The 24,210-nt window shown below is 54.9% G+C and overlaps 1 protein-coding gene across 1 annotated transcript in view; it reads left to right on the top strand.

Moving 5' to 3' along the window:
• Positions 1-24,210, top strand: part of LOC120383937 (E3 ubiquitin-protein ligase TRIM39-like) — a 961,691-nt gene that overhangs the window by 481,315 nt on the left and 456,166 nt on the right. The window lies entirely within an intron of this gene.

Here is a 24,210-nt window from a genome sequence, read left to right as displayed (position 1 = left end):
CTGCAACCCCTAGCTGGCAGATCCTGTGTGAATGAAGCAGCAGGCAGTCCGCCAGGGAACCTCCACCAAGTGTCTTTATGACTTTTTTGGTACATTGCAACATAGCAGCAGTTACGAGGAGCCCCCTTCCTACTCCCTGAATCAGACTTTTATACTGCTGCTTTCTTCTCAGTGCTGAGCTATTGACCTCATCAGGCTCCGTACCGGTGCAAGTGATCCCCTCTGCCCTTCCAACCCCAACCGGGCCGCCCGGGGGCAAGGGGGCAATTGCCCGGCTCGCAGGGGCCCCAAGAGAACAGCGGAGGCTCCGCCTCCGCCTCTCCTGGAGCCTCAGCGCATCAAGCGCAGCCTGGTCTCGGCGGCGGGCCCTTCCGTTCGGGGACCGCCGAATGCCACGAAGACCGGGCTGCACTTAAGCGGCGGGTCCCGCTTCGGCGGTAATTCGGCGGCGGGGGTTCCCGCCGCGGGTCTTCGGGGCACTTCAGCGGCGGGTCCCGGAACGGAAGGGCCCCCCCACCGCCGAAGACCCCGGGCCCCCGGAATCCTCTGGGCGGCCCTGAAACCCAAACTGCTCAGTCCCTGCTACTCTAACTGCACCTGGTGGCCAGGGCCATCCTTACCCATATGTAGTGAGGCGGTGTGGCTCCCCGTCGCCCTGGAGGAGGAAGAGCCCATCTGGTGGCCGGAGTGGCTGGAGCAAGGGAGCTCTGAGCCCGCCCCTCAGAGGCTCAGGCAGCGACCCAGAACTACAAAGGCCGGCCCTCAGGGCTCAGTAGGAGCCCAGCCGCTGGAGAGAGCAGATGTCCCTAGTGGATCCCGCGACTGGGAAGCTCCTGCGGCCCAAGGCGGTCACCCAGACTGGCCGGGCCTGCCCTGCGCCCGCTACCCAGAGGAATTGCCGGACCTGTCCCACGCCCATTATCCAGAGGAGTTGCCAGGTCTGCTGACCAACCCCTGCCCCGATGAACCCATGCTCCTGGATCCCCCAAAGGCCAACACCAGGACCCAGGTAGGGCCCGAGGGGGAGTGTAGAAGTAGCCCGGGGCAGCCGACCCCAGTCTGGCTGCAGCACTACCAGAGCCTATGTCGGTGTGTTGTGGCCAGGATCCCCACTGACTAAGCAGCGGATCTTCAGCTGCTGTTAGGCCCCGGGCTGGGACACAGTGGAGTGGGAGGGCCTGCGTTCCCCCTGCCACCCAACTCCTGGGTGGCAGACTCCCCCTCTCCCTGGCCTGAGGAGGCCGGAGCCTGTTGTTACTGCTCAGCCCTGCCCGAGGGCCCGAACCCAGACTTAGCGGGGTTGCCCCCCCTGAGCCAGGGCCAGGCTAACCGTAGTTCGGCCGGCTACAGCAAGGGCTGCCGAGGAAGGGACCCCCTGGCCGGGCCAATTCCCCGGAACCATTGGTGTGTAGTAAGCTGGTGTGGCTCCCCGCCACCCCGGAGAGGGTCGAGCCCTGGCGAACTCTTGTACATGTGGTACCAGAATTGGGGATGGCATCCCTTGAACCCTGTGAGAAGGGAGAGCCACCCCCAGAGAACCATGGAGATGGAGCCATGGGTGGCAAGTTTGTAGAAATTTTGGTGGTGCCCAGAACCCACCCCCCTAACTCCGCCCCCTCAAACTCTGCTCCCACCTGCCTAAGGCTCTGGGCGGGGTTTCGGGGGGAGGTATGGGGTGCAGGTCCTGGGCTGGGGATTGGGGTGCAGGCTTTGGGATGGAGTTTGGGTGCAGGCTCTGGGCTGGGGGTGGGGGTGTAGGAAGGGGTGAGGGGTGCAGGCTCTGGGAGGGAGTTTGGGTGCTGGGTGCAGGCTCCGGGCTGGGGCAGGGCGTGGGTGTGTAGGAGGGTGAGGGGTGCAGGCTCTGGGCGGGGTTTCGGGAGGTATGGGGTGCAGGTCCTGGGCTGGGGATTGGGGTGCAGGCTTTGGGATGGAGTTTGGGTGCAGGCTCTGGGCTGGGGGTGGGGGTGTAGGAAGGGGGAGGTGGTGCACACTCTGGGAGGGAGTTTGGGGATAGGAGGGAGTGCAGGGTGAGGGCTGTGGGGCTGAGGATGAGGGGTTCATGCTGTGGGGGGGTCAGGGCTGGGGCAGAGGATCAGGGTGCAGGGGGATGAGGGTTGGGGCTGGGGATGAGGGGTTCATGATGCAGGGGCACTCAGGGCTGGGGCTGAGGATTAGGGTGCGGGAGGATGAGGGCTCTGGCTGGGGCTGAGGATTAGGGTGCAGGGGGGATGAGGGCTCTGGCTGGGGATGAGGGTTTGGGGCGTTGGAGAGGCTCAGGGCGAGGGCGGAAGGGCAGGGTAAGGGCAGCCTGCCTTGCCATTAGTGGAGGGCAGGTGCTAGGACCCTGCGGCAGCAGACAGCGGTTCGCGCGGCAGCACAGAGCAGGCAGGGGAGAGGCACGGCTGCTTTCTGTCAGGTAGGGACGCGGTGTGGCGGGGGACGGGAACACGCAGGGGAGGGTGGCAGGCAGGGGCGGGGACCGGCTCCCGGCCGGGACGCGGTGGGGCGGGGGGGGGGGGGACCCAGCTCCAAATATTGCTGGAGCAGGGCCCCCGGCCCTGAATATTGCTGGAGCCCGGACACCGCACACATATATAACCTGCCGCCCATGGATGGAGCGACTGTTTAAGCTGCTGACGGAGAATCAAGAGCAGCAGCAGCAGGCAGCTGCCCAGCTCCAATATCAACAACAGCGGGACACTGCCCAACTCCAGCAGCAGCAACAGCTCATTCAGCAGCTCAGAGTCCAGCTGCAACAGCTGGTGACAGCATTACCGCAACCCATAGACCCAGCCCGGGGATGGGTATGGGTCACCACGCCCTGCCACCCCAGTGCGACTAACCAAGATGGGTCCCGACGATGACCCCGAGGCATTCTTGGGTGGGCCCAGTGTGATGGAGTAGGAAGCACAGACTGCCTGTGCGGGGGAGGGGAGAGCCAGAGGTTTAGGTGAGATGCAGGAATTCAACTGTGAGCTGAGCTGGGCCTGGGGGAGGGGAGGTGACACCTCTGGCCAGGGGAGACAAAGGAAGGAGGCGGGGGAGAGAGGAGGGGCCGGAGAGGACTGGGAGACGAAAGTGGGCTGAAGAAGAGAGGGGAGCAGGTAGACCGGGCTCTGATCCCCGGGGGGGGGCTGTGAGGCCCCCCAAGATGGACCTACCCGGGGGGATCTGGTTATCTGTGCCTGCAAGACCTGTGTTGGACTGTGTTCCTGTCGTCTAAATAAACCTTCTGCTTGACTGGCTGGCTGAGAGTCCTGGTGAATCGTAGGGAGCACGGGGGTGAAGGGCCTGGGTCCCCCACACTCCGTGACACCCAGGACCAATGGGCCACTCTTTTGACCCCATACCTAACAGGGACTGCCCAGACAGCATACCGGGGGCTGGCGACGGAAAAGGCAAGGGATTAGAGCCGGGTAAAGGCCACGATCTTGAATGCTTTAGATGTCAGCCCACAGACTTTTCGGCAGCAGTTCCGGAACCAGACGTACCCCACGGGCACCAGACCCCAGCTGGTGGCCCAAGCCCTGAAGGAGGTATGTAGGCAGTGATGAGCTGCCAAAATCTTAACAACCGGTTCCCTATAAAAAGTTCTGATTTAAGGGGGGGAGAGCGGGGGAGGGGCCAGGGGAGAGATCCTCGTGGGGCTGGGGGCCCCTGCAGGGCCTGGGCCAATTGCCCCACTTGCCCCCTCCCCTCCCTCTGGCCAGCCCTGGAGCTTGCAGCAGCCCCCTTCCCCCCACACACACACCTTGCTGGGCCATTCAAAAAGTGGCAGCAGGACGTCTCTGGAGCTCAGCTGAGCTGCCCAGCTGGTGCCGGCGGCTGGCCACGCTGCAGCTGGGGGTAAGCGGGGGAAGGGCCGGGGGAGCCTCAGCCTCCCCAGCTGGGAATCCTGGGAGCAACAGGATGGTCCAGCCTGCGGACCAGAGTTCTTTGCCCACCCCCTGGCCCTTTAACAACCGGTTCTCCAGGGATGTCTAATTTTAGCAACCGGTTCTTGGGAACCTGTGGGAACCTGCTCCAGCTCACCACTGCATGTAGGCGGTGGCTACAGCTGGAGACAAGGACGGCAGAGGAGGTTACGGAACAAGTCATCCTGGAACAGTTTGTGCACACCCTACTGGCCCGAGGATGGGCCTGGGTGCCCCGCCATCGGCCGGTGACGTTAGCCGCGGCTGTCTCGCTGATGGAGGACTTTCTCACGGCTGAAACGCCCGTGGGGCCTGCCTTCCGAACTCAAAACCCAGGGCCCGAACGCCCTCATGCTGAAAGAAAAGGGGATGCTCTGACCGGGCCGCGGAGCCTTGGCTGTGGGCAGGAGGCCTGCCCGGAACCTCGGTTCAGGCATCCGGAACCTTCTCCTCAGCCTGGACCGGCGCCCCCCGTGCCGAGTGCCGCGAGGGTCCACCAGAATCCCCCTAGGAGTCCGAGGGGAGCACCCTCCAGGGGCGGTTGCCCTGAACTCGGACCCTGTTTCCATTGTGGGAATTCAGGACACTTGCAGCAGGACTGCATGGAAATGGACTGCAGCTTCGGGAAGATCTGTGCAGGGGACACCAGGGCTCGGCTACCACAGGCTCCCAAGATCACGGTCCCGGTAGTGGTTGGGGACCATGCCACCCAGGCTCTGATCGACTCCAGCTGTGGCCAGATACTGATTCACCAGGCTTTGGGACCCCAGGCGGACTCCCACCTGGGAACAATTCACCTGCAATGCATCCATGGGGATGTCTGGCCTTACCCTAGTGCTTGGGTCCCGTTAACAGTGGCTGGCATCACCCGACGAATCGTTGTTGGCCTAGCCCCTCGACTTGCATAGCCGGTGATCCTGGGGCGGGACTGGCCTGCCTTTGAGGAGGTCCTCCGGTCTACCTCAGTGCTGGAGGGAGAGTGCCAGGAGGCCCTACCGGAAGAGGAGTGCGGGACCCCAGGAAACAAAGCAGGGACCGAAGAAACTGACAATCCCCAGCTGGGGCCTGTGGTCAAACCCCTCCTCCATACGGATTTTTGCCATGACCAGAGGGCTCACCCTACCCTTAGCCAGGCCTATGAACAGCTAGTGGCAGTCGATGGGACCATCATCGACCCCCAGCGCGCAACCCAGTGGCCCCACTTTGAACTATGCCAGGACCGCCTTTACCGGATCGACCGTGACCCCCGCGTAAAGGAACCCCAAACACAGCTGCTGGTACCGCAGTGTCACCGGCAAGCTGTAATGAAGCTGGCGCATGACATCCCAGCTGCCGGGCATCTGGGCCATGAGAAGACCCTCACCCAGATTTTGACGTGGTTCTTCTGGCCCGGCGTTCACCAGGAGGTGAGGAACTATTGTAGCTCCTGCCTGGAGTACCAGTTAGCCACTCCCCCCGCGAGTGCCCAGGGCACGGCTTGTCCCCATTCCTATAATAGAGACGCCTTTTGAACGAGTGGCCATGGACCTGATGGGCCCGCTCCCAAAAAGGGCTTCAGGGTTCCAGTATGTACTGGTCATTGTCGACTACGCCACCCATTTCCCCGAGGCCATTCCATTGCAGAGCACCACCGCCCGGACCATTGCCGGGGAACTGGTGAAGGTCTTTGCTTGGGTGGGCCTGCCCCGAGAAATCTTAACAGATCAAGGCACCAATTTCACCTCCAGGTTGTTACAGCAGGTCTGCGAGTTCCTGGGGGTTAAACAATTACGCACCTCCGTCTACCACCCGCAGACGGACGGGCTGGTGGAACGATTCAACCGGACCCTCAAGGAGATGCTGCGGAAGTTCCCCCAGGAGAGTTACGCTAGTGGGACCAGTTTCTCCCTCCCCTGCTGCTAGCCATCAGTGAGGTACCCCAGTCATCAATCAAGTTTTCCCCATTTGAGCTGTTGTATGGGCACCGTCCGCGGGGCCTGTTGGACTTAATGCAGGAGACGGGAGCAATCCCCCTCTCCAGCCCAGGGACTCCTGAAGTATGTCCTCCAGCTGCAGGAGTACTTTGCTCAGGCAGGGGCTCTGGCTCGTGAAAACTTAAAGGCTGCACAGGACAGGCAGGAACAAACTTATAACCAGGAGGCGCAGGTGTGTGATTTTGAACCTGGGGATCAGGTCCTGCTCCTCCTGCCCTCAAGCGAGTCGAAGCTACTGGCCCGTTGGCAGGACCCTATGAGGTAGCTCGGAAGGTTGGGCCCGTCACTTACGAGATCCACCAACCCGACCGGCGGAAGAAGACCCAGCGATACCACGTGAATCTGCTGAAACCGTGGTGGAAGCGGGAGGGCCTGCTGATTAACCCTTACCTGCCAGAGCCTGAACTGGGTCCCCGTGCGCCCCAGACGGAGGGCCCTGCTGCTCTCCTGCTCGGCAACACCCTTACGGAAGAGCATCGCAAGCAGGCCAAATGTCTCCTGCAGGCTATCCAGGGAACCTTCACGGCCCTACCTGGATACACAACCCTAGTCTATCATTCTATTCAGACTGAGCCAGGGAAGGTAATCCGGGAAATGACCAGGCCACTGCCGTACCGGATGCGACAAGAGGTGGAGGAAGAGGTACAGGCCATGCTGGCCTTAGGAGTCATTGAGCCGTCTCAGAGTGAGTGGCGTAGCCCAGTGGTCTTGTACCCAAGCCCGACAGCACCCGCCGGTTTTGTATAGACTTCCGGCGGGTGAATGCCATCTCACGGTTCGACACCTATTCTATGCCCCGCATGGACGAGCTGTTTGGCCGCCTACGGGAGGCCCGGTTCATCACCACCCTCGACCTCAGTAAAGGGTACTGGCAGATCCCGCTCGATGACCCCTATCATAGGTTTATTCCCCACTTTGAACTTTAGCGTCCAAAAGGTGGGGACCGGTATGTACTCTTCTAAGCTTAGATCCTAGCTTAGATCTGATAGTACTGCCACCAACCAAAAATATAGTGTTTTGGTACACTTTCTGTTCCCCCCAAAACTTTCCCTGGGGAACACAGATCCAAACTCCTTGGCTCTTAACACAAGGAGAAATTAACCATTCCCCCCTCCTTCCCCCCCCCCGACTTTCCCCTCCCTGGGTTGCCTTGAGAGGCTCCACACGGATTCAAACTCCTTGAATCTAAAACAAAGAGGGATTCACTTTCCCCCTCCTCTTTCCCCCCTCCCACCTATTCCTAGTGAGTCAGACTAATCCCCTGAGGTCTCAAACAAGGGAAAAAATCAATTATGTTCTTAAAAAGAAAAGCTTTTAATTAAAGAAAGAAAAAGTAAAAACTATCTCTGTAAAATCAGGATGGAAATGCTTACAGGGTATACAGCTTATAAAAACTAAAGGGACTCCCCCGCCCCTTCTAGCATAAGCACAAGTAACAGCAAAAAAAAAAAAAAATTCTCCAGCAAACACACATTTGCAAATACAGAAATCAATCAAAAGACTAATCCGCCTTTTCTAATACTCACTATATTGAACAGAAGAGAATATTTCAGGAAGCTTGGAGAGCCTGGATGTACGTCTGGCCTCTCTTAATCTCAAGAGAGAACAGCCCCCAAAACAAAGAACACAAAACAAAGACTTCCCTCCACCGAGATTTGAAAGTATCTTGTCCCCTTATTGGTCCTCTGGTCAGGTGTCAGCCAGGTCTACTGAGCTTGTTAACCCTTTACAGGTAAAAGAGACATTAACCCTTAACTATCTGTTTATGACAACCCCTCTAAGGAAAAGACGGCGTTCGCCACTCCGACGGGACTCTACCAGTTTACGCAGATGCCTTTCGGCCTCCATGGGGCCCCAGCGACATTCCAGCGGCTAATGGATCGCCTAATACGGCCCCATCGAGACTATGCGGCAGCTTATCTGGACGATGTCGTGGTCTATAGCCGCCACTGGGAAGACCACCTGGATTGGGTATGTCATAGGTTTATTCCCCACTTTGAACTTTAGCGTCCACAAGATGGGGACCTGCATGGACTCCTCTAAACTTAAATCCTAGTTTAGATCTGGTAAAGCTGCCACCAGCTAGAAATTCCAGTGTCTAACACACTCCCTGTTCCCCCCAAAACTTTCCCTGGGGAACACAGATCTCAACTTCCTTGGATCTTAACACAAAGGGAAATAAACCATTCCCCCCACCTCCTTCCCCCTCCCCTAGTCGTTGGGAGAGATTACCTTGATTCAAACTCCTTGAATCAAAACAAAGAGGGATCCCCTATCCCCCTTCCCTTCCCCTGAGATTCCAAACAAGGGAAGAAATCAATCAGGTTCTAAAAAGAAAAGATTTTATTAAAAGGAAAAAAAAGAAAGTACACTATATCTGTAACACCAGGATGAAAAATATACAGGGTCTAGCTTATAAACCTGGAGAGCCTCCCCCCCCCCCCCCGCTCCTTTCTCAGAATAATCAAAGTAACAGCAAACAGAAATAAAGATATTTCTCCAGCATGTCTGACAGTTCCTGGGGCTTGTCGGGTACTATCGGCAGTTCATCCCCCAGTTTGCTTCCATCGCAGCGCCCTTAACAGGACTGTTGACAAAGAAGAGCCCCCGGCAGGTACGGTGGGCCCCGGAATGTGAAAATACCTTCCGGACACTCCAGACATGTCTCTGCCAAGAGCTGGTCCTATACAGCCCGGACTTCCGCCAGCGGTTCATCCTCCAGACGGAAGCCTCAGAGGTGGGGCTGGGGGCCATCCTGTCCCAAGAAGTTGATGGAGAGGACCACCCGGTTCTTTATCTCAGCCAGAAATTATTTCCCTGGGAGAAGAACTACGCCGTGGTTGAGAAAGAGGCACTGGCCGTGAAGTGGGCCTGTGACGCCCTACGCTACTACCTCCTTGGGGCTCCATTCACACTAGTTACAGACCACACCCCCCTCCGATGGTTGATGAAAATGAAAAATAATAACGACCGATTACTGCAATGGTATCTGGCCTTACAACCCTATGCGTTCAGCACAGGGCTGGTAAGGAACATGCGAACGCAGACTTCCTGTCCCGCCTCGGAGGGATGGAAGAGCCTGGCCCCGACGAGCGGGAGCCAGACTTGAGAGGGGTGTGTGTGTAGTGAGGCGGTGTGGCTCCCCGCCGCCCCGGAGGAGAAAGAGCCCATCCAGAAGCCAGAGTGGGCGGAGCTAGGGAGCTCTGAGCCTGCCTCACAGAAGCTCAGGCGGTGACCCAGAACTACAAAGGCCGGCCCTCAGAGCTCAGTAGGAGCCCAGCCGCTGGAAAGAGCAGACGTCCCTAGTGGAGCCCACGACTGGGAAGCTCCTGTGGCCTGAGGCTGCCCAGACTGGCCAGGCCTGCCCCGCGCCCATTATCCAGAGGAGTTGCCGGAGCTACAGACCAACCCTGCCCCGATGAACCTATGCTCCTGGATCCTCCAGAGGCCAACACCAGGACCCAGGTAAGGCCCGAGGGGGAGTATGGAAGTAGCCTGGGGGCAGCTGACCCTGGTCTGGCTGCAGCACTACCAGAGCCTATGTCGGTGTGCTGTGGCCAGGATCACCACTGACTAAGCAGCGGATCTTCAGCCGCTGCTAGGGCCCCGGGCTGGGATGCAGTGGAGTGGGAGGGCCTGTGTCCCCCCTGCCACCCCACTCCTGGGTGGCAGACTCCCCCTCTCCCTGGCCTGAGGAGGCCGGAGCCTGTTATTACTGCTCAGCCCTGCCTGAGGGCCTGAGCCCCCTGCCTCAGTGTTTGGTGCCCCGCCCTGACCTAGGGCTGGGCTTAAAACTGTTGTTACTGCTCAGCCCTGCCTGAGGGCCTGAACCCAGACTTCGCGATGTCACCCTGCCCTGAGCCAGGGCCGGGCTAACCGCAGTTCGGCCGGCTACAGCAAGGACTGCCGAGGAAGGGACCCCATGGCCTGGCCAATTCCCTGGAACCAACAGGGTGTAGTGAGCCGGCGTGGCTCCTCGCTGCCCCGGAGAGGGTTGAGCCCCGGCGAACTCTTGTACACCATATGCAAACTATTCAGCTGCGTAGGGCACCTGGAAAATTGGGGCACCAAATTGCCACAAATTTCCTGGTGCCCCACTGTCATGGACTTACAAATCGTGCCTACTCGTGGTCCTGTGCGGTTTGGGGCGGGGGGGAGGGAGGAATGCTCCTTCCAATGAGACAGCCCTTTTCCCAGGGGTCCGCTCTCTCTCAGGGTTGGCCCCTCCACCTCCTGGAGCTGCACCTCTCTGAGCCTTCGCACGTCTGTCTCTGCTGTGGGCCCACTCGGGGAGTCCACTCGCTCCGGACCCCCCAGGGTCTCCACCCTCCAAAGGGGATGATGCAACCCTGTTCTCTAGACCGGAGTGACTCTCAGCCAGTGTAAAACAGGAAGGTTTATTGAGCATTGAACACAGCACAGCAAACTCTTTGACCCTCAGGCCTGGCCTCCCTCAGCACATCCCAGTCTCCCCTGCATTCAGGTGGACTCTGCTTGCTTCCCATCTCCAGCCCAGAGCCCCTCTGCTTCCCAGCTGGGCATCTGATATCACCGGCCCCAGGCCCCGCGCCCTGCTTCTGTCCGTTGTCTTCTTTCCAGGTAAACAGGGTCGTCTGGCCTCCTCTCCTCTCTGCCCTCCTCTGGCTGGAACCAGCTGGTTAGGTCATGGAGTCCTCTCTTCGCAGCCCATTGTCCTCCCACTGGCCAGAACCGGCTGCATCGTCAGGTCACCAATCTCTGGGGTGTCCCTCCTCCAGGCCATTGGCTGGGGTCCCAAGTTCCCTCTCTGGTCCTCTGCCACAACAAACTCCCTCTCCCCTCACCTCGTTAAACCAGTAACACCCAGGGGCATTGAGTCCCACTCCCTCTGCATGCAAACCATTGGAAAACCATGAAAATATAAGAAAATCCCCCATTTTGTCACACCTACGCAGCTGTGTGCTGCTCCAGAAGCCAGCCTGATCCCCCGGCCGGCTGAGCCAACCAGGAAAGCTGCCCCTACCCCCACTCCACCCCCGCCCTGACTCTTCCCCAAAGCCCCTGCTCCCACCCTGCCTCTTCCTGCCCCTGCTTCGCCCCAGCCCTGCCTTCATTCCACCCCTTCCCCCGAGCGACATCCCGGGCACAGCAGCAGGGGTCAGGCCCGTCCTGCACTCAGCAGGTGCAGGGGCGGTTCTAGGAATTTGGCCGCCCCAAGCACGGCGGCATGTGGCAGGGGGCGCTCTGCCGGTCGCCGGTCCCGCGGCTCCGGGGGACCTCTTGCAGACTTGCCTTCGGAGGGTGCGCTGGTCCCGCGGCTCCGGTGGACCTCCTGCAGGCATGACTGCGGAAGGTCCGCCGGAGCCGCCTGCCGCCCTCCCGGCAAAATGCCGCCCCAAGCGTGCGCTTGGCGCGCTGGGGTCTGGAGCCGGCCCTGAGCAGGTGGCAGGAAGTGGAGTGACCCGGCCCCAGCCTGCTCCGCTCCGCCAGCTCCCAGCTGTGCTGCCGTTGAGTGCTTGGGAGCGGTTCCCTCCCACCCCCCAAGTCCCACTCCCCAGATGCTCAGAGCAGAAGCAGTGTTGCAAAAAAGAGCTTCATGAGACCAAAATACGGAAGAAAGAAAGAATGGGGGTTGGGGCACTTGCTGAGCTGGAAACTTTGCCCAAGGATATTAAGAAGCCTCGGAGGGAGGGTGAGAATCACAGGCTACACTTACAAGTTGCAGCGCTGGTGGGGGCTTTCCAGCGCTGCAATTACACCCCGTCCACACTTGCAGGGCACAACCAGTGCTGCAACTCCCTGGTTGCAGCGCTGGCTGAAAACCCATCCCGGTTGGGGTATAAGGAGTGCAGCACTGGTGATCCAGCGCTGCTCAGCAGGTGTGGACACTCACCAGCGCTTTAATTGTCCTCCAGGGAATAAGGAGTTATCCCAGAATTCCTGTTCAGCCACTCTGCTCATCAGTTTGCACTCTACTGCTCTTGCCTCAGGTGACCCGCCCTTTAAATGCCCCGGGAATTTTAAAAATCTCCTTCCTGTTTGCTGCAGCCAGGTGTGGAGTGCAATCAGTTAATCTTTACAGGTGACCATGCCTCCACGCGGCAAACGAGCCCCAGCATGGAGCACTGGCGAATTGCAGGACCTCATTAGTGTTTGGGGGGAGGAAGCTGTGCAGTCCCAGCTGCGCTCCAGCCGTAGGAATTACGATATCTTTGAGCAGGTATCAAGGTCCATGCTGGATAGGGGCCATGATCGGGACGCACTACAATGCAGGGTGAAAGTTAAAGAGCTGCGGAGTGCCTATTACAAAGCCCGCGAGGGGAATCGCCGATCCGGAGCTGCCCCCACGACCTGCCGTTTTTACAGGGAGATGGACGCGATACTTGGGGGTGACCCCACTGCCAATCCCAGGACAACGATGGACACTTCTGAGCAGGCTGGGGGACAGGAGGAGGAGGAGGAGGAGGCGGATGTGGAGGCGGCGGGGGGGGAGGAAAACGCGAGTGAAGCTACTGGGATGGGGGAAGACACCCCAGATTTCCAGGAGGCATGCAGCCAGGAGCTCTTCTCAAGCCAGGAGGAAAGTACCCAATCGCAGCAGCCAGCAGTTGCAGAAGGACAAGCAGAGGAGCGGGTTACCGGTAAGCGGCTTTTATTTTCTGGGTGGAAATGTTTCTGGAGAGGAAGGGGGGTTATGGCTGCATGCATGCCAGCCTAGATGTGGAATAGCCCATTGATGTGGTCTATCACGTCGCGGTAATCGGCAGCAGTGATCTCAGCAAACGTTTCAGCAAGAGCGTGGGCAATATGCCTGCGCAGGTTTATAGGTAGAGCCACTGTGTTCCTTGTCCCAGTCACGCTGACGCGTCCATGCCACTGTGCCGCGAGGGGTGGGGGGACCATTTCTGAACACAGGCAAGCCGCATAGGGTCCCGGGCGGAATCCACATTGCTGTAGAAGAGTCTCCCGCTGTTCCCTAGTGACTCGCAGCAGGGAGACATCTTCCAGGATTAACTCCTGTGAAAAATGTTGGGAGACTCTTTAGTGAAGAGATAGGGAGATAGTGAAGATCACCCCTGCAGCTGCATCTTCACTCAACCCCTCTATCACTCCAGATTACCCGAAGCAACCAGCTCCCCTCTATCACTCAAGCCCCACTTCTCCCTCTATAAGCACCCCTCACTCACCATTACGTGGCTTCTGTTGTGTTATGTGTGTGGTAAAAGAATGCTAAAGTGAGAACTCCCTCAGTGTAGCTATTAATGTCTGGAGATAGTGAATACAATGCTGCCCCTGTTAAATGTTGTCATTTCTGGTTTTCTACAGTGACCTTGACTACTGGACTGAGCAGATGTACCACAGCACAGAGGCTGCACAATTTGAGGAAAAATCCCCGAAAGAGCAAGGAGGACATGTTGAAAACTGTTCTTCATCACTCTGCTAGAGAGAGTAAAGAATTGAAGGAGTGGAGAGAGAAGGAAAGCAGGATCCGCAAGAGAAATGCAGTGGCCAAGAGGAAAAGCACAGAGCGGCTGCTAAGCATCCTGTCGCGCCAAGCGGACTCTATCGAGTCACTCGTTGCCATGCAAGCAGAGCACTACCGTGCTACTCCCCCACCCCACCCCGTCCCAAAGCTTTTTGCCTTGTGCCCCAATGTCAGCTCAAACCACCTTTCCCCAGCATCCAGGTTCTTACCACCACCAGCTGCCTCCAACACCTGTACGTTCACCAACCAGCCCTGATACCTACCACCCTTACCCTCTGCACTCAACCCCATCACCATGCAGTATATGCACTCTGAAGTGCAGGATTCATTAAACAGCACTCCAGACAGGACATATGCAAACTTGTGACTGTACAGTTCACCAACCCACACCCCTGCCCTCTTGTGTTCATGAAATGTTGTGTGTCTGTCTGTCAAGGAAGTTTTTTTCTTTTCAATAAAACAATTCTTGGCTTTGAAAACAGTCTTTATTATAGCAGATAGTGAAAGATACCTTAGCCCAGTAAAGAAAGAGGCACTGCAAATCATTTTAGGGATAATAGAATAACAGTGTAAACAGTGCAATTCACTCCCATGCAAGGCAGCAACATTACTGTTGGCTTTCAGCCTCAAATTCTTCCCTCAAGTCATCCCTACTCCTTGAAGCCCTGTGCTGGGCCTCTCTATTAGCCCTGCTCTCTGGCTGTGCATATTCAGCCTCCAGGACTTGAACCTCGGTGGTCCATGCCTGACTGAATGTTTCACCCTTCCCTTCACAAATATTATGGAGGGTACAGCAAGCGCATATAACCGCGGGGATGCTGCTTTCCCCCAAGTCTAGCTTCCCATACAAGGAACGCCAGCGTGCCTTTAAACGGCCAAAAGCACACTCCACAGTCATTCGGCACCGGCTCAGCCTGTAGTTGAACCAGTCCTTGCTCCTGTCAAGCTTCCCTGTATAGGGTTTCATGAGCCAAGGCAGTAACGGGTAAGCGGGGTCTCCAAGGATCACAATGGGCATTTCGACGTCCCCTACTGTGATCTTCCTGTCTGGGAAAAAAGTCCCTGCCTGCATCTTCCTGAACAGGCCACTGTTCCGAAAGATGCGTGCATCATGCACCTTTCCAGGCCAGCCTGTGTAAATGTCAATGAAATGCCCGCGGTGATCCACAAGCACCTGGAGAACCATAGAGAAATACCCCTTACGATTAACGTACTCTGATGCCAGGTGGGGGGGGCCAGAATAGGAATATGCGTCCCATCTATCGCCCCTCCACAGTTAGGGAAACCCATTTGTGCAAAGCCATCCAGAATGTCCTGCACGCTCCCCAGAGTCACGGTCTTTCTTAGCAGGATGCGATTAATTGCCTTGCAAACCTGCATCAAAACGATTCCAACGGTCGACTTTCCCACTCCAAACTGGTTCCCGACCGACCGGTAGCTGTCTGGAGTTGCCAGCTTCCAGATTGCAATAGCCACCCGCTTTTCCACCGTCAGGGCAGCTCTCAATCTTGTGTCCTTGCACCGCAGGGTGGGGGCGAGCTCAGCACACAGTCCCATGAAAGTGGCTTTTCTCATACGAAAGTTCTGCAGCCACTGCTCGTCATCCCAGACGTCCATGACGATGTGATCCCACCACTCAGTGCTTGTTTCCCGAGCCCAAAAGCGGCGTTCAACGGTGCTGAGCATTTCCGTGAATGCCACAAGCACTTTAGTGTCACACGCAGCAGGAGAATCGATATCGATATCATCGTCAGACTCCTCACTGTCACTTTGGAGCTGAAGGAATAGCTCGACTGCCAAACGTGTTGTGCTGGCGACACTCATCAGCACAGTCCTCAGCAGCTCGGGCTCCATTTGCCACAGAAATCGCGATTCACACAGAGAGTAAAACAGAAAGACACAATGGCGCCAAATGTTGCCGGAAAGAGTGAATGCTGGGATGTGAAGCGATGCACCACGGGGCGTTGGCACAGGAAGCGGAATGACCCGCACACTTCCTTCCCCTTCCCACAATACTCAGCGCCAAAATGGGACGAGGTGCTCTGTGGGATAGCTGCCCACAATGCACCTCTCAATACAGCGCTGGAAAGTGCTGCAAGTGTGGCTACACTGCAGCGCTGGTAGCTGTCAGTGTGGCCACACTCCAGCGCTGGCCCTACACAGCTGCATGACCAGCGCTGTAACTCCCAGCGCTGCAACGTGTAAGTGTAGCCAAGCCCACAGCTGCTGACTCCTACTGTGTCTTCCCTACTTGGTCTTTAGGCTCTTTAAGACTCATGTTTTTCTGGTGCTTGTGTAACCCACTGGTGTGTGTTACAGCTTCCAATTGTGCTGATCTGTAGGTGATATGAGCTGTTACAGCTCCAAAGGGTTGAATATTTAACATAAACTGTGGTAGCCTGTGCTTTAAGATCAAGGGGCCCCTGGTTCAATCCTGGGTATGTCAGCCAAGAGGGCAGCTGTCACACCTATTCTTAGCCTGGTGGCTACTCCTTCTTTTTCCCTGAAGTCTCCCCAGCTGTAGTGGGCTCCTGGGTCTCTGCAGAGGGCTGTGGGTGTGGGGGAGCTGGCGCTGGGGCTCCTGTGTTGTACAGGGGATGGGCTAACCAGATAACTTGTTTCCAAACCTCTCAGGCCACTTGTCCAGTCTGGCTGCAGGAGGGGATTTGATGACAGAGAGAGGGGGCGTGGGAGAGTCTGGGGATCAACCACCTGGGATCAGAAATGGAAATACAGCTGTGGTGTGACTGGGATCATGAAGGGAGGGGCATGGTGAGGTTGCTGAATTAGGGCAAATTGCAAAGAATGGGGCAGACAATCCCCCAAACTGGTGGATATTCCAATACTTAGATTTATCAAGCAAGCACAAAACAGATTCTACAATACCTTATTGGCTATGCAGAGGCCAAAGCACAATTCCCTTAAAGCAACCCACCCTTGGGCTCCCTCCCAGACAATCAAGTCAAATATGATGAAGATTACTGAAAATCTTGTTCATCATATTTAAAGTTCTACCAGTCCCAAAGGATCGGATACATCACCCACCAAGTCAGTGAATGAATATTTCAATTCTTACCCAAATACACACTTACAGCCAATTCTTTTAAAATTTATTAAAACAAAAGAGAAGAGGGAGAGTATTGGTTAAAAGATCAGTATGAGTACAGTTCTGAGATCAGTTTCATAGTAGAGATGGTAAGCTTCAGTGTTGCAAAGAGTTCTTTTAGAATTAGTCCATAGGTTCAGTCCAATATCCAATACCAGGGTGATCCAATACCTGCTGCTCTGAGGCCCCAGGCCCACTGCTCGGGCACTCCCACTGCTCAGGCGCTCCCAGGGGCCAGCTGCCTGGGGTTGCTAGAGCAGCAGCTGGTGTGGCTGGCCCCAGGGACAGCCTGAATGGCAGGTCCTGGGGCTGCTCCTGCAGCAGCCAGTGCAGCTGGTCACAGGGCACCGGAGAAGGTGGCTCCAGGGCCAGCTGCTCTGGCAGCTCTGGGGTCAGTCGCACCAGCCACTGCAGCTGCGAAAGTCACGGAGTTCGCAGAAACAGGGCCGGCTCCAGGCACCAGCCTACCAAGCACGTGCTTGGGGCGGCACCTTGGGAGGAGGCGGTGATCGGGGTTTGTTTTTGTTGTTTTTGGTTTGCTCAGGTGGTGCGGGGACTTGGGCGGCGCGATGCGGCCCTGAGGGGCGGGGACTTGGGCGGTGCAACGCTCGGGGGAGCAGGGACTTGGGCGGTGTGATGCGACGCGGCGCTCGGAGGGGCGGGGACTTGGGCGGTGCGACGCGGCGCTGGGGGGGTGGGGACTTGGGCGGGGCGACGTGGCACGGGGGCAGGGACTTGGGCGACGCAGCACTGGGGGGGCGGGGACTTGGGCGGTGCGACACGACACTCAGGGAGGGGCGGGGTGGCGCTCTTTTTTTTTTGCTTGGGGCTGCAAAAATGTTAGCGCCGGCCCTGCGCAGATAGTCATGGAATCCGTGACTTCCATAACCTCCGTAACAGAATAGCAGCCATAATCACCAGTAATTAGCTACTTGCATTTACATAAGGCAATCGCTTATCTCCCACCATTTGCACGTGATTTACGATATACTTCAAAGAGAAATCAATACAGTGATGTCACTATATTTACAATTCATTTAAGTGTTAAACTCTTCTTTTAATCTCTGAATTAACAGAACACAGCATAGCCAGGAACGAATTGATTACATTGCTAACCTCTAACAATATATATGTAAACACATATGTAAAAACATGAACTACTAATGTGTCTCTAAAGGTTGAATCTGGGTCAATTAGCCTGCAGGTTGCTTAATGCTTTCTGGCCCCATGTCACAATCCCAACATGGGATTGGTATAGAAGGGAGTAATAAGAGCTCCTGAATACACTTAAGGAACTCCTAATCTCGATATGAACTCTGTTTACATTGAATTCTTTGTAAGGCCTAATTATTGATGTGTTCTCTGGCCCAAGTTGATAATTCAGTCAATACTTTGGTAAACACTTTAGTGATTTCGGGATTTGGGCTATGTGTTAACTGGACATAAGTGTTCTTCAGAGAGCACTTATTCTGACATTTAATTTATCCCTGTTTATTTCTGTGTCTCTTCCACTCTCCTCTGATCCTTGTCACAGATCAGTCCCCCTCGTGTTCTCCATTCTTCCCCCTGAGTTTATCCCTTCCCCTCTCACTGCCTCTGGCTGGTCCCCTCTTCAGATTGTTTTCCTTTCATTGTTTTCATATCAATTTTTCACTCTTTCTCCAGGACTCTCTGTTTATTTTGTTTTACTTTATCTTTTCCTTGTGTTTCTTCTATTCCCTCTGGTTCAATCCACTCTGGCTCCCCACCTCTCACAGTGTTTCCAATCCCAGAAGTTAAACATCAGGAGTCAGAACTCAAATTGACCCCAAAACTATGAGATTAAAAATAATGTATTCTGATTTATATTTTGATTTTTGAACTCCCCCTGCCCATCCCCCATTTGTGTGACAATTAGTGTTGCCAGCTCTCCCATAGTGACGGGGAAGGTGAGTTAGTCCCCTGCGGCAGGAGCTCTGGCTGGGAGACCCCAATGAGCTCTAATTACACAGATTTGTACAAATGCTCCCCGTGGCCTCTGCTGTGTAAATTCCAGCCTCTCCCCCAACACTAATTACATAGTTTTATGTCCCTGCCACACCCACATATGCCTGTCCCCGACCTGGCTGTTAATTCTACCCCCTGTCCAGCCCCGACATCTGTCCCTCAGACACATTCTGCGCCTCCTGCAGCTCCAGGAGTTCTTGACCCCTCCCCACATCCCTGGTGCTGCAAGAATGGAGGGGAGCAGCTTCCAGGGGTTATAGAGGTGATGAACAAGAGGTCTGGGTAGGTGGAAGTCCTCCAGGATCATAGATTCTGGGATTACTGCACAGTAGCATAGCTGGGGGGGAGCAGGGGAGTGGCTGCCCCTCCACTGAGCACATTCTCAAAAGTGGCTCCTTAGGTGCTGACTCCCTGGGTGCTCTTTAGTACTTAGTGTACCTTTTTATAGGGCTATGCTTGCTTCTTATTCCTCTTTAGCCATAGAAGAGCTGTCCTTTGTGCATCAACTATGTCCCATAGTATCCTCCTCTGATGGATTAGGGCTAGATATGTACACCTTATGAATTCTGCTTGATATTCTGAAGCTGATTATGTAAACCTGCTCTATTATGAAGGTCTCTCTACAAGTGGAGCCAGTACTGCTGACAGGCCCTGGAGCACTTATGCACCCAACAGATGCATTAAGAAAGTGATTAGGACTTAACGACCCTATTCAGGTGTAAACATCTGGGATAATGAGTGAGCTGCATCCTTAGAAAACCAGTTTAATTGACTCTAGGAGGAAGGGGGAGGGAAGGTAGGAGCATTGGAAAACTGTCCCAGGAGGAGAACAAATAGGAGTCATACAGGAAGAGAAAGCACTGGGTAGGAAAGAGCAAGGTTACAGAAGCTAGGTAACGGGGCTCCAGCAAGAGAGGTCACTCAGCACCAGGGCTTGAATTGTGCCAGAATATTCTGAAACACCATTCTATACATTTTTGAGGGGCTGGAATGGCATTTGGGTACTGCCAGTATCACTTAGTGGTGGAATTGGATAGATGTTCCAAGGGGAAGGTTAGCTCACTGGTTTGAGCATTGGCCTGCTAAACCCAGCACTGTGAGTTCAGCTCTTGAGCGGGCCACTTAGGAATCTGGGACAAAATCAGCACTTGGTCCTGCTACTGAAGGTAGGGGGCTGGACTCAATGACCTATCAGGGTCCCTTCCAGTTCTATGAGATAGATATATCTACATATATTAATCCCCCCGCCATTTTTTTAAAGGATGGAAGTGCATTTAAAAAAAAAATTCTTTGCTGTTTCGCAGCAGGTGGCACCTTTTTTTTTATGTGTTTGCTCCCCCTGCTCTTAGAACCTGGCTACGGCACTGTTACTGCAGCTAGAGAACCCTTTAAAAAAAATTCTCACTGGACTTCCCCCTTGTATCAGCGACACCAACTTAGCCCAGATCCCCAGAGTCCTCCTGGCCATAGAGGACAGTGACAAACAGGCTGCAAAATCCTTAAAGAAATTGTATTGGCTTCTCTATCTTGATCACTCCCTGCCCTTTAAGGTTTGACAGTCCAAAGACCTCCACTGAGCCACTGAAACTGCATGGTAGAAAGTCTGCATTAAGACAGCAAAGACTAGGGTGTCTGAGGGTACGTCTACACTACGGGACTATTCCGAATTTGCATAAACCGGTTTTGTAAAACAGATTTTATAAAATCGAGTGCGCGCGGCCACACTAAGCACATTAATTCGGTGGTGTGCGTCCGCGGTCCGAGGCTAGCGTCGATTTCTGGAGCGTTGCACTGTGGGTAGCTATTCCGTAGCTATCCCATAGTTCCCGCATCCTCCCCCGCCCCTTGCAATTTCCGGGTTGAGATCCCAATGCCTGATGGGGCAAAAATCATTGTCGCGGGTGGTTCTGGGTACAGCCTCACCCCTCCCTCCCTGAAAGCAGCAGACAACCGTTTCGCGCCTTTTTTGCTTGGTGAACTGTGCAGACGCCATAGCACAGCAAGCATGGACCCTGCTCAGCTCAATACCGCAATTGTGGATGTTTTAAACACCTCGCGCACTCTCGTGCAGTATATGTTGAACCAGGACCGTCGAACCGAGGCTAGGAGGAGGCGGATACGGCAGCGCGGCGATGACAGTGATGAGGACGACACAGAATTCTCTCAAACCGCGGGCCCCGGCGCTTTGGAGATCCTGATGGTAATGGGGCAGATTTTATCCATTGAACGCCGATTTTGGGCCCGGGAAACAAGCACTGACTGGTGGGACCGCATTGTGTTGCAGGTGTGGGACGATTCCCAGTGGCTGCGAAACTTTTGCATGCATAAGGGCACTTTCATGGAACTTTGTGACTTGCTTTCCCCTGCCCTGAAACGCCATAATACCAAGATGAGAGCAGCCCTCACAGTAGAGAAGCGAGTGGCGATAGCCCTGTGGAAGCTTGCAACGCCAGACAGCTACCGGTCAGTCGGGAATCAATTTGGAGTTGGAAAATCTACTGTGGGGGCTGCTGTGATGCAAGTAGCCAAAGCAATCACCAAGCTGCTGCTACGAAAGGTTGTGACTCTGGGAAACGTGCAGGCCATCGTGGATGGCTTTGCTGCACTGGGATTCCCTAACTGTGGGGGGGCGATAGATGGAACCCATATCCCTATCTTGGCACCGCAGCGCCAGGGCACCCAGTACATAAACCGGAAGGGGTACTTTTCAATGGTGCTGCAAGCACTGGTGGATCACAAGGGATGTTTCACAAACATCCACGTGGGATGGCCAGGGAGGGTTCATGACGCTCGCGTATTCAGAAGCACTACTCTGTTTAAACAGCTGCAGCAAGGGAATTACTTCCCAGACCAGAAAATAACAGTTGGGGATGTTGAAATGCCTGTCGTTATCCTGGGGGACCCAGCCTACCCCTTGATGCCATGGCTCATGAAGCCATACACAGGCAGCCTGGACAGTGGTCAGGATCTGTTCAATTACAGGCTGAGCAAGTGCAGAATGGTGGTGGAATGTGCATTTGGCCGTTTAAAGGCGCGCTGGCGCACATTACTGACTCGCTCAGACCTCAGCCAAACCAATGTCCCCTATGTTATTGCTGCTTGCTGTATTCTCCACAATCTCTGTGAGAGTAAGGGGGAGACCTTTATGGCGGGGTGGGAGGCTGAGGCAAATCACCTGGCCGCTGATTACGCGCAGCCAGACACCAGGGAGATTAGAAGAGCACACCAGGAAGCGGTGCGCATCAGAGAAGCTTTGAAAACGAGCTTCATCAATGGCCAGGGTACAGTGTGACTGCTGTGTTTGTTGATGAACACCCCCCCCCCTTGATTGACTCATTCCCTGAAAGCAACTCTCCCTCCCCCTTCGAGTACAGCTTACTTATGCAAATAAAGTCACTCTCGTTTAAAAATCATGAATTCTTTATTAATTCATTATAAAAAGAGGGAGAGAAGTAAGGGTGTGGTTTGGGAGGAGGATAGGAAGGATGGAGAAGGCCATTAAAAAAATTTCACATTAACGACAGCCTTCTGGTTGGGCTGTCCACGGGGGGTGGAGTGGGTGGGTGCACGGAGCCTCCCCCCACGCGTTCTTACACGTCTGGGTGAGGAGGATATGGAACATGGTGAGGGTTGAGGGTGGTTACACAGGGGCTGCAGCGGCACTCTGTTATCCTGCTGCTGTTCCTGAAGCTCCACCAGACGCCGGAGCAAGTCAGTTTGATCACGCAGCAGCCCCAGAGTTGCATCCCGCCACCGCTGATCTTCCTGACGCCACCTCTCATCTCGGTTGTCCCTCCTGTCCTCACGTTCATCCCTCCTGTCCTCACGTTCATCCCTCCTGTCCTCACGTTCACTGGCCTCTTTCCTGTAATTTGATACCACGTCCTTCCACTCATTCAGATGAGCTCTTTCATTGCGTGTAACTTCCATAATATCTGAGAACATCTCATCTCGCGTCTTCTTTTTCCTCCGCCTTATCTGTGCTAGCCTTTGGGATGGAGGAGGGATGGTTGAAAAATTTGCAGCTGCATGAGGGAGATAAATATTTAGAAAGATACATTTTACAGAACAATGGTTATACTCTTTCACAGTGAACAGCACTATTCACCTAGCACATGTGATTTCCCTACAAGGTCGCATTTTTCATCTTAATAGTGAGTGCTTGCAGCTCTGGAGTTACAGATCTCACAGACACAGGTCCAGGCATCAGAATTCAGCTTGCATGCGGCCATGGTAAGCCACTGTCTTTCGGCTTCTGTAGTGATTTTCCCCTCCCCCCCAACGCATGGCTAATACCACGCTAGCTCCCTGCTAATCAACAACCTTCCCACCCACCACCCCCACCCACTGCGTGTCTGGTAGCTTGGGGAAGATCGGCGGTGACCAAACACAAAAAAGATCATCGGCATTTCACTCCTCCCCTCCCCCCGCTTCGCTACGTGCAGGAAAGGTTTTTTTTTAAGCTGCTGCAGTCCACGAACCCATTAGAAAAATGGCCACCCCCCTTACTTAAATTCCTGATTTTTAACCAGGTTATCCTGAACGATATCACCTTGCTGAGGATAACACAGCAAGATAAAGAACGGATGCTTCTTGAATGCCAGCAGTCACCGGGACCATACGCTGCTATGCTTTGCCACGCAATGATACCTGATTACTTGCTACATGCATGGCGTGGTAAAGTGTCCTACCATGGTGGGCGGAACAAGGCTGCCTTGCCCAGAAACCTTCTGCAAAGGCTTCTGGAGTACCTACAGGAGTGCTTCATCGAGATGTCCCTGGAGGATTTCCTCTCAATCCCAGGACATGTTAAACTTTTCTAAGTAACTATACTGTCTGTGAATGCATCCCAAGTCCTCAGGGCAAATCAATCATTAAAAAACGCTTGCTTAAAAAACAATGTTTGCTATTTGCAAAGGTACACTCACCAGAGCTCCCTTCCATGGCGTCATTGTCTGGGATAGTTGCTTGTGAGAGCTGGGAGCAGGGTAATTCTGTCAGGGTGATAAAAAGCTCCTGGCTGTTGGGGCTCACGGAGTGCTGTGTGCTCTCTGCTAGGTCGTCCTCCTCTTCTTCATCTTCATCTTCCCCGTCTGCATAATCCTCAGCCACGGCAGAGATTACAACCCCCACCTCGGAATCCACGGTCAGGGGTGGGGAAATTGTGGCACAGCCCCCTAAAATTGCATGCAGCTCAGCATAGAAGCGGTATGTTTTTCGACCTGCCCCGGACCTTCCGTTTGCTTCTTTGGTTTTCTGGTAGGCTTGTCTGAGCTCCTTAACTTTCATTCTGCACTGCACTGAGTCCCTGCTGTGGCCTTTATCCGTCATAGCCTTAGAAATTCTTTCAAATACTTTTTCATTTCGTCTTTTGGAACGCAGTTCTGTTAGCACTGAATCCTCTCCCCATATAGCGATCAGATCCAGTACCTCCCGAGCGGTCCATGCTGGGGCTCTTTTTCGATTCTCAGGAGACTGCATTGTTAACTGTGCTGATGAGCTGTGCGTGGTCACCTGTCCTGATGAGCTCGCCACGCTGGGGAAGCAGGAAATGAATTTCAAAAGTTCGCGGGGCTTTTCCTGTCTACCTGGCCAGTGCATCCGAGTTCAGAATGCTGTCCAGAGCGGTCAGTGGTGCACTGTGGGATAGCTCCCAGAGGCCAATACCGTCGATTTGCAGCCACACTAACCCTATTCCGATATGTTAATCCCGATATTAGCGCTACTCCTCTCGTCGGGGAGGAGTACAGAAACCGATTTAAAGAG

Source organism: Mauremys reevesii, linkage group 15 (assembly GCF_016161935.1).
Source record: "Mauremys reevesii isolate NIE-2019 linkage group 15, ASM1616193v1, whole genome shotgun sequence".
Classification (NCBI taxonomy): Eukaryota; Metazoa; Chordata; order Testudines; family Geoemydidae; genus Mauremys; species Mauremys reevesii.
The sequence above is the reverse complement of the archived record's forward strand: the minus strand, read 5'-3'. Positions and strand labels throughout refer to the sequence as shown.